We start from the raw sequence: 11,333 nt of genomic DNA, 5'->3' as shown, positions 1-11,333 counted from the left end.
CGGGCACTGGTGCTCCTGCCTGTTCCCCTGCCCAGTGGCTAAACAGGGAGCTCAGCCTGTCAGGGGGTGCGCGTGCACTCCTGTGCACCCCCTATGTGTCGCCCCTCTCAAGTGGAAGGCTGCCCATTTAGGCCTCTAATGTCTAGGAGCTCCATACTTCCATAATTCTGCAGCTCCATACTTCCGCTACACTGCAGCCCATGCCTCATAAATGGCATCCCAGGCAGCTAAGCTTACCTGGAGCCTCACAACTCCACTGCAATCAGTAAGCCTCAGGCCTCTCAAAGATCATACAGGTCTGAGCTTTCCCAAGTCAGGACTGGGCATGTGTGCAGTGACTGGAGTTTTTCAGGAGCCTCCTACCCACCTTTCACTAGGGAGGTTGGTGGTCCTGGAATTCCCTGGGGCTGCCACACCCCACCAGCAGTCCCACCAGGCCTCCCTATCCTGGCAGGGTACAGTTTTAGGCCATACCCAGGACCTGGGGTCTCTTCCTCCCCCATAGCCTCAGCCCATACCTCCAAGCTCATCCTGGCATGGGAGCTCAGCAGGGAGATGTTCTCCCCCTGCTGGCTGGAGGAAAACTGCTGCCTCTAGCTTTGAGAGTGGGGCATTAAATGGTTGTTAAAGACAATTTAAAAAGCAAATACATGCAGAGTGAGAAGGGTGGCACTCACTCTGTCTGCAGGTGGAGCTTGGAGAGCACCAGCAGCAGGAGGTTCACCTCCAGGAACACCAGCTGCTCCATCAAACCAGGATCCAAGGGGGTACAGTGAAGTATTACAACTTTCCCAGCACTGATGAACTCCCTCTCACTTGGAACACTGATCAGTGGACAGGTGTTCCCAGGCAACTGTGGCCAGATCCTGCCACATCTGGCTGCAGGTTGCCCAATAGGCAAAGGGACCAAAGTGCAGCAGCTCCATATCCTATGCAAGATAGGTAGCCACTGAGGCCTTGATGCTACCTGCCAGATGGTGTGGTCTGGTGCTTTTGGACCCCAACATTGAAGCCATGCCTTTAGCCCACATTGGCAGTAGTAGTGGTGGAGGAGATTGGCTGGTGGTTGGAGTGTTGTCAGGGGAAAGTGGATCCCCCTCTTCCACATCCCCCTGCCTCTGACTCTGTTCATCAGCACCTCTGTCCAGTGATCGAGGGTATTCCAGCTGCAGATGCTCCCTTTCACCCTTGGGTCTCACATGCATGCCAGCATGTGGACTGAACTGGACCACAACGGTTCCAGCCATTTTTGATGCCCTCCTTCAGCTGCTTCACTAGTGCCTGCACCTCTGGTGAAAGTGGCTTGCCCCAGCCAGGAACTTCTCCATTTGGTTCTCAAGCTCCTTCACTATGAGGATCACATGGGTAAAGAGGGCATCGCCAGCACTGAGGCTGTCAGTATCTCCTCAAGGAAGGCTTGAGGACCACCAAGATCTGGGAGATGGTTTTCCACTCTGTTTTCTTAGGGGAACCACTGACCACAACCTTCCTGACCAAGGCCATCTCATGGATGGCCTTCTGTTGCTCCACCAGCCTTTCCAGCATCAGGTATGTGGAGTTCCACCAAGTCTCCACATCCTGCATGATTGTGCTGCAGGATTCTCAGCTCTGCCCGTTTGTCCCATGACATTGTGCCCCACTTGATGCTCTAGTGGAAGTAGCCCACCACCTTTCTGCATCTTGAAATGAGCTGGCTGGTAGTAATAGTGGTGGCACCATCACCAGCAGCCCTGACTTCCTCCAAGGCATCCCTATGAGGTAGAACTTGTGTGCCACACAGTGGATGCCAGGAGCATCTTGGCCAAATTGGCCCCATTGTCAGTGACTGTGAACCCATGGGTGAGCTTGGCTTGCCCAACAAGCCACCCCTGCACCATGCAGTTCATGGCCACCATGATCTCCCTTGCCGTGTGGGTCTCATGCATGACCTCTGCTTGAAGGAGAGCCCACCAACAGCCTGACTGATTGCACCAGTGCCCTGTGAGTGAGAGATAGGCATGATCTCCATCCCGGCTGCTCCAGATGTCTGAGGTGAAGTGCAAGGCCACCTGGTGCAGCTCCTCCCTCAAGTACTCCCTGCATGTCTCATACAGGAAGGGCAACATCAACCTGCTAAAGGTGGTACATGCAGGCACTCAGTAGGATGAGGCCACAAGCCACCAAAACCCTGGATATTCAAAGGAGAAGGGCTGGCCATCCAGAGCAAACATCTCCCCAGTGCTCTGGGTGACCTTGCTCACCCTTGCAACGCACCCCCCACCCCTTTGTCTGTGGCTTTCCTTCACCAGTCCAGGGTGGCCTGCCTCTGTTTCTTGGGAACAGGGGCTTTGAAGCAAAAGGGGAACTTCTTTTTGGGCGCGTTGCTCCTCAGCCTGGCACTAGTGGGAACAAGGGCAAGGGAGTGCTGCCTCTTGAGATGCAGCAGCATTGCCACGGTGATGAAGTGTTTCACTTTCTTGCCCCAGCTGATCTGCTTTCAGCAGTGCTGGCAGGTAGCATACCTGGGATCACCTGCCAATTCAAAATGATCCCAAACTACACTACCCCCTAACCCCCTGCTTCTGGGTTGAGGGTGGTGATCCTGTGTTATCCCCCTCCTCAGCAGGCAAAGGCACAACAGGGGAAGCTGAGCCACCCACCCTCACAAACTCCTCTGAAGTGCCTTCCAGAACAGACCACCGGCAGCAGAAGACTCATGGCTGCCAGGAAAGAGGGTGCATCTATGTTTGTGGGGAGGGAACTTGCAGCTCTCTCCCTACCCACTCGAGCCCCTCTCCCTCCCCTGCCAGAAGACCTGGCACCTGTCTTTCCAGCATGCTTCATAATGTTTGCTGTGCTGGAAAATGTGTGTGTGTAATATATATGCACAGTGATGGATAACACATTGTCAGGGAAAACACAGCTTTCTTTTTTAAAAGTGTGGGGAAATGTAGCAGGGCACTCGGGTGCCTGCTACTGAATAGTAGTAAATAGGCTCAGCTGCCACTCACCAGGGCAGCAGGTGGGAGTTGCTATGGCAACTGATTGGGTCAGCTGACTGCCAGGGGGCAGGGCCTGGCCTTTATAAACAGAGAAGGCTAAGGCCAGAGTCAGTTCCCCTGCTGGCAGCCTAAGAGGAAGAGGGAGCTCTGTGGGAGCAAGCAGAGCATACTATAGAAGCCTGATGGCTGGAGAGTGCCTGCTTGACAGTACTGGGTGGAGGAAACCCTGATAACAAGGAGATACGTGACAGGGAGCCAGGTTGGCTTGGAACTTACGTTGGAACCCAGGAGTGGGAGTTTTGGTTTTGTTGTTGTAGTTACAACCGGAGGACTGGGCGAGGCTGTAGGGGTGGAGGAGGCCTCAAGGGAGCTCCCCAGTAGAAGGGGGGGGGTTCCTAGCACCACAGAGGGTGCTGTGTTTTGGTGTGTCCCAACCCCAGCCCCAGTGTGGGTGATTATTGGGATGAGCCCAGGGGCATGGGACCCAAGGAGAGGTCTGGGGGCCAGGTAAGGCTAAGGCTGCCTGAGCCCCAATTGGGAGAAGCCCGAGTCGTGCGCAAGACCCAAGAAAGGGGTCTGGGGGCCAGGTAAGGCTAAGGCCGCCTTAGCCCCGAGTGCGAGCAGGGAGCGTGGGAAGCACGAGCAAGGCCCCGGTTGGGGGCGGGAGCGTGATGCACAGGCCCCGGGAAGGGGGAACGCGTATTGAGCAGGCCCTGGGAAGGGGGCGCGTACATAAAGGCAAGGCCCAGGGAGGGCAGTGGTACAAAGGCCAGCCCAGAGCTGGGTGCAGAGAGACGGGACCCAGTGGGGCATTGTCTGTATGGGGGAGGCCCCAGAAGGGGGTGAGCTTATTGGAAGGCCCCGAGAGGGGGCACGTACATTGAGAGGCCCCGGGAGACGGTGAGCATACGAAGAAGCCCTGGGAGGGGGCGAGCTTACTGAAAGGCAGAGGCCCTGGGAGGGCGAGCAGATTGAGCAGGCCCCGGGAGGGGGCGACGATAGAAAGGCAAGGCCCTGGTGCAGGCTATAAGAGCCTGGGAGATGGGCCCTGGTGCCTCAAGGGCCGCGAGAGAGGTGAAGGGGGGTGTCCGTGAGGGTGCTGGTGGGCAGTTGGACTGAGCCCCGGTATAGCAAGGTAGGCACCATGTCAAAGCAGATATAAAAGGCAGCCTCCCCTTAAACACTTAAAACAGTGAAGACATGGCAGGAGAGATTGGTGAGGGTGCATTTGACACCGGCTTGACACGGTAGCCGGGGGGGGAGGGGGCTAGGGGAGTTCACGGCAACCCTAGAAAGCGTCCTGCCACAGGAAAAAATAACAAGAACAAATAAGAGGATTTTGGGGGAAGAATAAAGTTAAAAGGAATGGATTGGCTAGGGATAAGTAGAGGGATTATAGGCAAGGGTAATTAGTAAGGTGTATCCAGTTCTTTCCAAGAAGAGAGACTAGCAAGAGACTGAGTAGGAAGCCAGTACCTCTGACATGCTGTTGCTTCCATACAGACCGCTCACAAAGAGAAAGGCTTCATTCATACAAAGACTTATATGCTGTTTCTACACCCCTCCCCTAGAACACTGTGATTGGAGGGGAACTCAGGGGAAGATCAGTCACTGGCTAGCTACAGATGTCAATATCAGAGCAGTCTTCCACCGCACACTTCTCAGTTTCTGTTTCTCCGCAAGACCTCCTTCCTAATTGCCAAATCTATTCTGAAGCTTCAAATCAACTCAGAGCTTTTAATGGGTCTCCCAATTCGAAGATTCAGCTGCCGAATCTTATCAGCGACCAGAGCTTCACATACCCCTACTGTTCAGGGCCAGTTTGTCATCTGCAATAGTTGTATAAAGCTCTTGCATGCTTAACAACCTAGACCAAAGATAGACAAGAAGATGTACACTTTGAAAAATACATGTGTTACTTGCAAGAGCTCCCTGGCCTGTCACCTTGTCAATGCGCTCTCGCTCTCTCCATTCCAAGTACTGCTCAGCTGCAACACAAGGTACTTGCTATTGACCAAACAAAATCACAAGAGCATTTTCCAATTCCAGAAAATGGCAGGCAGTAGAAACACTGAATGAAAAGACACAATGAAAAGGTTTAGTTTAGCACAATTTCTGGCAGGGAGTAGGTAGAGAAAAACAGAAGTCTAAGTTACAACTCTGACGGCTTGTTTCACTGCGTGTTTATTAGAGTGCTACTTTTCACCTTCTGATTCTGTTCTGAGTTGCATAAAAATAATTTTCTGACTCCCAAACACTGCTTTTCTAATTCTGATTGAAGCAGCTGCTGGGATGAAACTGGTTTCTAATACAAGCTAGTGTGTCAGACAGTGGTGACGCATAGGGGTGCATGTGCACCCCCTGACTAGCTGCACTCACCACTTAGGTGATGGGCATGGTGGGCCAGTAGGAGCACTGGTGACCCCGTGCAAGCACCAGTGCCGGGAGTGGAAGCGCCATGGCATTCCCAGAAACAGCCACAGCCACTGCTGGAAGTAGGGGCAGCAATTGGCCGCCTTGCGATGTGCCACGGGGGAGGGGACTCCTTTAGTCAGTGGGATCAGCTGTGGGGAACACTCCCCCAGTTAGCAAGATCAGCCGCATGTGCCCCCCTAAGGCGGCACCAATCACCCATGGTGTCAGATCCACTACAACTTGTGCCAACAGACAATGGCTCTCAAAAAGCTGCTTCTCCAGGCACGATCATTAGAATACACACAGCTATGACCCTTGCACCTATGGCATGCACTCTCCTTTCCTCACAAATTCCCCCCAAGAACAGCTAGTAGTACTGGCTATACCACCCACATCAACTGCAAATTGCCTAGGTACAGCCATAAACAACTATGCCCCTTTGCACCAATGAAACACTTTAAAATGCAACTTAGAAGGAGTTAAGGATCAATTGTCACTTGGCTCCACAGTCACAGTTTGCCTTTAGGATGCTGACTAATTTCCAAAATTTTAACATCTTGGAGACAAGCTGGTTATTTTAAATTGTGGGATGTCTTTGAGTAGGCCGGTGTGAAAAGAGAGTTTTTGTGAGATAAGGCCAAACCAAATTTTGCCTATATCAATGTCATAATTGGCATGGTTTGTTTTTGCAGGAACCACTGTTTTGATCCATCCTGCAATTTTAATTAAAGTCAGTTTATTACTCTATCTATAACATTCATAATTTCATAAACTTCTACCATACCCACCTCCCATCTTTTCTCTAAGCTAAAAAATCCTGTCCTATTTAATTACTCCTCATATAGAAGCTTCTCCATACCCCTGGTTGACCATTATCTTCTCTGTACCTTTTCTAGGTCTGATATATGCTTTTGGAGGTGGGCAGCACTGGAACTACATGCAGCGATCAAGGTGCACATGTATCATAGTGACATTTCTATTTTGTTTTCAATTCCTTTTTAAATAAATTTCTAACATTCTATTTGCTTTTTTGCCTAATGCTGAACACTGGGCTAATGTTTACAGAAAACTATGCAGCATAATTTCAATGTCTTTCCTGGCAGAAGACTGGATAGGGTGGCACCATAGAGCATTTATGCATGTGCTCCTGTCACGGCACAGGGCACTTTTAATTAGCAAGCTGAACTAGTTAAAAGCTGCTTCAGGAGCAGGTGCTTCAGCAGCGCAGTGCGCATCGATGCTTTAGTTCAAACTGTTTTACTTCAAAGTGCACCACCCCTATTTTCTCACTGCACCACTAATACGAGTGGTGCTGACTCACGCTGCACCACTAATACACGACGCATGCTGCACTACTAATACACGATATGCAAGGCTGCCAGCATGCATGAATTTATGTACTCATATAGACTTAATTGAGTTTACTCCAACCCGCTAGATTTCCAGCATGTTGGAGCAGATTCCCCACATATATATATGCCCCTAGAGATTAACTGGTTCAGAGTCATAAGGTTTTGAAGACAACAGCCTGCTTTGTCAGACTCTCAAAGCTGTCACCTATGAAAGTGTATGCCTTTCTGAGCCAATTAGTCTTTAAGGTGCCACCCTGCCCTGCTTGACTAAAGACTAAGGGCCTTGTAACACACTGCACTTCGAGTTGCTCAAATGTTGATTGGCATTGGTGCTAGATCAAGTTTGGAGCAGTTGCATGGTCAAGTCTAGCAGGAGCCTCAAGGACTGAAAGGTAAGAATCCTTGCTTGTCCCCTACCATTCTGGGCTTCCCCCACCCCCTGTTCCCCCCAAAAACTAGGTATCCCCCCAATCCTGGGCCTCCCCCCTTCCTCTTATGTCCCACGGCTTACTTGTGGCCACCTGATGAGCCCAGAGAGTGGTGGCAGTGGCTGGGCAACCAGGTTCCCCTTCCCTTCCTGCTCTCCCAGGACAGTGCCAGGTAAACTGGGGAACATGGGAGAAGGGTGTGAGCAGGGATCTGGACTGGTGGGGGGACAGGGGATGGCGAGCCTGAACCAGAGGATTGCAGGGGCAGGCAGTGGGCCACTCTAGGCTGCTGGCTCCCTGCCTACCCCAGCTTACTTTTGCCCGCTGATATGGGCAGGGAAGGGAAACCCACCTGCCTGCCCTCTACTGCTGTCACTGCCACTTTTCTCCCAGCTAAACCAAGTCCAGGGAGTGGTAGCAGTGACAGCTGTGGCAGGAGCCAGGCAGGTGGGTTCCCCTTCCCTGCCTATTCTCTGAGGACAGTACCAGAAGCCATAAGCAAGCCACAGTTGGGCAGGGAGGCAAGTTGGCATCTGGGGAGTTGTGGGGAGCGGAAGGGCTGGCTCAATCTGTGGCAGGTGGGAGAAGCAGTGGATTAATCCAGCCCAACAGGGAAGTGGGGGACAGTGGGGGTTACCAAGCCCAATCAGGAGAGTAGAGGGCCAGTGGGATGGGTTGTGTCTTTACACTAATGTGTAGCCTACGGTGGCCACACAGCCCTCCCAGTGGCTCTCCCTGGGAGGAGTCTGGCACAGCACCATAGCTCTCCCAGAGGTACAGACCCCCAGATCTGCATGCAGGATGACAGGAGGTTGCCACTGCCAGCAAGTGACATGAGTTTTGCTTTTAGCAGTTTGAGGTGTAGTTACCCCTGTATCCATTTCCTTCAAACTTGGCAGGCTTCATGCCCTGTACAATTTTCATCTGAATGGGGCAAGAAATGAAGAAGTTATAGGCTATAATGGGGAATCATGAAAATGCCTATGGGCGAAACGTCAAAATGCATCGAAACAGCAAAACAGTTTTGATTAAATGAAATGGAACAGCACTTCAAAACTAAATGAAACGATGAAATGAAACACTGTCCCCTTGAAAGGGTGAAACGGAAGTTGAAACAAAATAGTGCTCTTTTGCACAGCCCTAGTTAACAGCTCCAGGAGCCACTCATAATTACTGCGTAACAAGGCCCTAAACCAGCTAGCTACATCTTTCCACTCAAAGGTGTCTTCTTGAATCATAACAAGTAATGTTATTATTGACTGTGGAGGTGCATCTTGGATTATTTTTTCCCCAAATGCATCACTTGAAGTTACCAATATTTCAACATTGAAAAGCAAAAGTGCTGCCCACTTTTAGTCTGTAGGGCATTGATGAAACTGCTCTGAAAGCATCAAACTATAATGAAGCCGACAGACATTTCTAACCTGTTACTTCCATATCACTGGCATCATCTTGTGGACTGGTACTGGGTTTGCTAGAGAGGTTTTGCTTGGCATTGCTTTATAACAAAGCAGCACTGAAAAGAAACTTGGAGTAGACTTAAATAACATTGCTTAGTCTTACATTACTTAGTAGTAGTAAGTACAGACATATAGAATTGCAGCTCTTTACTGTTACTAGGCTGCTAGTAAAGATTCTTCCTTCAGCTCAAATAGCTGGCTGCTTTTGAATGCCAGAGTTCATGGCAGGGTTTTGGTATTCTTCTATCCTGAGAAGGCATTAATTAGAAAAATTAAAGAGTCTTATTTAATGTGCTGTTAAGGGACCTCTGTGTTTCTAACCTGCTGCTGGACTATATGGGACTTCTAAATGTACAGTTGCTCTTCAGATGCATTAACATAATTGGCACCAAAACTTACTCAGAGCTGCTTATATTGTTTTTATAGATGTACACTGTCTGCTGTTCCCTTTAGTGTCTTACTATAGTAAGGGACATATGCAGCTATAAAGGGATTTAAACCACACTGTTACTATACTCTTGGAGATGAATGCTCCTCTTGGGTATAGGGTCTGATGAAGGCAAATGCTTGATTACTGCAAGTCTAGTTAGACTGCATGTTTTCTGTTCTACATTTATCTTCCTCATACATATTAACACGCACATCTATATTAGCATCGTAAAAGACCTAGCGCTTAGCATGGACATTAAAAACATATCATGCTGAGGATCTGCCTTATCTAACCCCACACAAACACTTACTGCAGTATTTCTGCTATAAATATTTATAGTTGAGGCCTCATTTTCAAAGTGCAGGGTAATTATCAGAATTACTTATATAAGATTTGGGTCACTTGAGTCAAGTACACCTCCAACTGGTAAGTATAATTGCAAACACATTAACTACCCTGTATGCACACATAACAAACAACAAAACATTTAAGTCTAAGGAGACAGACGAAAAATATTGTCCATAAATCTGCAACACCTTTTTATTACTAATGCACTTGGGGCACACCCAAATTCCATACTGCAGAGGAAAGCCACTGACTTCAAACCACCAGGATTTCACTCTTACATACATTAAGTATCCCTTTAAAGCAAAAGGCTTCCTTCTAAGGTTTGACTGGAATACATAGAAAATATATTTTTTATGGCTTTACATTTTCAAAATAGGCTTGAGTTAGAAAATAATTTAGGAAAAAACAGTGTCATGGGGTGGGGTCCCTAGGGATGGCCGTGATGTCCCTAGAGCCCTGTGACCTTGTCAGCTTTGCCCTACAGGTGCCTTCTATCCTCACCTGCCATGTCTTGATGGTTAAGATAATAGATGGTAGATAGGGAGGCTGCCCTCAAGATGCTATGCAGTCACAGTCTTGGTGGATCCTACTAGATCGTGTGGGTTCTTAGACCCCTTGCTAGGTCCCTCTCTAAGTAAGTGCCTCACGGGACATCCCAAGCCTTATGGGCTATATGCATGACTCCAAAGCCACCCCTTTATCACATCCCATGCCTCACAGATGTTATGTAGACATTGTCTCATAGTGAGGCCTCAGTTTAATTTGAGCTGAGTAACTGCACCTTCTGGCACTGGGGTCTCCTCACCCCCATCACTGCACCTTCTGGCCCTGGGGCTCTGCATGGTAGTGTGCCCCAGTGAGGTCTCCTCTTCCCCAATAGCCTTAGCCTGGTCCACTGGATTAAAAACAACAACATGAATATGAGCCTGTGGGCTATAACATAACAGCAACCATAAGCTAGGATACTTTAGTCTCACCAGCAGCACATACACCCAGGTATCTCTATGGAGCTTTTCTACACAAACTCCACTCCCCCTAGCAGCTGCCTGGGCTTTAACTGCCTTCTATCCCAACCCTGGGGCTTATATGGGCCCAGGGCCCTGCCTTCTTCTGGTCAGCTGACCGGGTGCAGGTGCAGGCTAATTCCCTCGTCAGCCTGCTGCCACAGTAACCTGCACCTGTGGGGTTTCTGCCTGGCTCCTAGGGCCCTCTCTCTAGGCAGTTTCTGCCCTTAAAGGAGCAGGCACCTTAGTGCCCTATGACACAGAGGACCCTGGCTTTAGACTTTCTAAAATACTAATTAAACAAACTAAAATAAAGATAGTGAGAGACTGGCCTACAACAAACTATTTAAACTGAAAATTCCAGGGCAGATTGTGCTTGGTCTGTAAAGAATAGGCACCAGCAGTGGGGAAAGCATAGGGGCAGCTCACTTGGTACCAGAGTCAGAGAGTATAAGAATTTTCTAATGGCAGAATAAGCTCTCCCTTTATAAGGACTTAGCAGCAGATGTGCTCCCCCTCTACAAAAGAGTGCAGTTTCTCTGGTTTAAATTTTCTGTATTTTCCAGGAATAGTGCCTTGACAGCACAAGTGGGCCTTTATTTGCACATTAAGTACCCAGTTCAAGAAATACCAAATGTAAGTTAGCATGGTTAATTTTACTATTGTGCCTTGGCCTGTGTCCATTATAATACAATCTTTAATTGCATGATGATACATGAAAAATCTACAACAGATCATGCACATGAAAAATTTTCACCTCTTCAGACTGAGACTTTCTTAGGTTCAAGATTTGGTCAGTTCTGAACTTCTCAGTGGGCATGTATACACATTCTTTAATGTGCGTTTGGTACTGCACATTAAGTTCAGTACCTCTTATATGAAGTAATAGATAAAGACACAGTAGCTGCACTAATG

This window comes from Crocodylus porosus, unplaced genomic scaffold, assembly GCF_001723895.1.
Source record: "Crocodylus porosus isolate Cpor-Errol unplaced genomic scaffold, CroPor_comp1, whole genome shotgun sequence".
Taxonomy (NCBI): Eukaryota; Metazoa; Chordata; order Crocodylia; family Crocodylidae; genus Crocodylus; species Crocodylus porosus.
Note: the sequence above shows the minus strand (reverse complement) of the source record.